Below are 2,384 nucleotides of genomic sequence, written 5' to 3'. Positions count from 1 at the left end.
TTATGGGGGAGGGTAAGCAAAGCTAAGCCATTTTATAAACCACCAGATTTGAAAGTCATTCCTCCTTTCTCCCAAAAAGGAGAACCTAGATGTTTAAATTGCTTATCTCCTGTTCTACTTAATTAAGTTCTTAAAATTCAAAGTGAAAGGAAATGGTATGGAGGCTCCTCGAAAAAGTCGCACATAGAATTACCATATGACCCAGCAATTACACTTCTGAGTATATAACCCAAAGAACTGAAAGCAGCGACTCATACAGATATTTACACACCCACATTCACAGCAGCACTATTCACTGAGCAGAAAAGGTGGAAATGACCCAAAATGTCCATGGATAGGTGGATGGTTGAACAAAATGTGGTGTTAAGACACGATGTATTTGGCCTTCAAAAGGAAGGAAATCCGGGCACATACTACAACATGGAGGATGCTCTGTAAATAAGCCAAACACAAAACCCATAAATGTCTTATGATTCACTTTTATGAGGTACCTGGAGTAGTCAAATTGAGAGAGACGGATGATAGAATGGTGGTTGCTGGGGGGGAGGGAGGAATGGGGAGTTATTATTAATGAGTATGGCACACCTGTATGGGATGATGAGAAAGTTCTGGAGATGGCTACTGGTGTGGGTTGCACAACAATGTGAATGTACTTAATGCCACTTGAAAGGTTCACCTAAAAATGGTTAAAATGGTAAACTTATGTATGGTTTGCCGAATAAAAAGACTAAATGAAACATAATACATAACTGAGTCATTCATTCAATCTGCAAGAATTTATGATGAACTTAAATGCCAGTGCCGTCCTAAGAATACAAAAGTGAGCACAAAATACTACTGCCCCCTTTCAGGGTGCCAAATACAGTGGTGCCAAACTGGCCTGGTTTCCTTCCTGAAGTCTGTCAAGAGAATCCATAGATACAAGTCCATCTCATTCTGCGTGGCCCTTTTCTATCTTGTTTTTAAGCCTTTATGCTCTTCTACTCTTCCGCCTTCTCCCCTGTACTTAACTGCATTTCTATGAACCTTTGTTAACACTGTGTTGTATGTAATGTAATCATTGGCTTATGTATTTATTTCCTGTTCTAGACTCTTGATTTCCCTGCCTCGCCCCCTGTCCCTAGACCCTACTTCCATGAAGGCTGTGCTCCTGTGTCAGATGGGAACCTCACTCCTCAAAGTGTGGTCTGGAGACCAGCAGCGCGAACATCACTTGGCAGCTTATTAACAACAGACTCTCAGGCCCCGCCCCAGACTGATTTAATCAGAATCTGCCTTTTATAATAAAAGATCCCCAGGTGATCTGTATGCATATTCCATTTTGAGAAGCCATGGGTTAGAGGCTGTTGAGGTGAATGGTGAGCATGTGTAGCATGTGTTTGGGTTTATGAATTCAACACGCACTCTTTATGGGGTCTGAGCACCCCCAAAGGAGGCCCTAATTGGTAGCCTCTAGAAGCATCCCCTGTGATCACTCAAGCTGGCTCTGGTCTTGCTCACAACTTTCCTTATATTATATAAGAAGTAGAGAAAAATGGGCTGCATCGGAGAGGAATCCAGCCAGCGTGGGTGGAGCTCCATTCAGTCACTCCTTCAGACCAAATCTTATAACCACAGCAAACCTGGCTTGGCAAAATCCCTAGCACAGTAACGATTTCTACATTCCAGCTGACGGTCCACTTCTCTCAGGAAAGAACTGCAAAGATACATGCGATTTTTTAAAGGTACTCAATTAACAAGCATTTGTTAGGCTTCGACTTTAATTCCTTCATTTCACAGGAGAGCAAACCAGAGGCCAACTGAGCTTGGAGGAACCTGAGTTGATTTGCCCCCTAGGATCAGCGCTAGACCAAAATTGCCAGCACCTGGCAGGCTAAATGAGTTGTTTTGAAATATTTGTTCAACGCTTATTTAGTGACTTTAGGAATAAATTGATCTTCTATTAATTAAAAAAAAATGCATCTAGAAACAGATCCTCTTGTTCATTTATACCCACTGGCCAAAACAGACTCTCTGTTTTTGAAAATAAAAAAAAACAAAAAAACTTGGCAAAATATTTTCCTCTTTTCTGATGTTCTTATTCTCGATTCAGTTTTCTTTCACAATTTTCTAAACAAGACAGCTTCATGATAGGAATACAAAAGTGTTTTCAATTTAAACAAAAAGAATTAGATCATTCCATCTCAGTAAGTAGCACTCTGTTGCCCTATTCCGGTTCAGAATTCATTTAATTGTGACTTTTGGCTTCAGGTTTGGTTGCATCGAGCATGTGTATGTGGCATATCTGAGAATAATCCACAGAGATAGGTCAATCTGGCAGCGTTTTTTAGTTCGTCACTCAAGTGATGCTGTGTGTTTTCAGGAAAGACACCAATGTTCACGTG

This window comes from Nyctereutes procyonoides, unplaced genomic scaffold (assembly GCF_905146905.1).
Source record: "Nyctereutes procyonoides isolate TBG_1078 unplaced genomic scaffold, NYPRO_anot_genome, whole genome shotgun sequence".
Lineage (NCBI taxonomy): Eukaryota > Metazoa > Chordata > Mammalia > Carnivora > Canidae > Nyctereutes > Nyctereutes procyonoides.
This window is presented reverse-complemented; position numbering follows the sequence as displayed.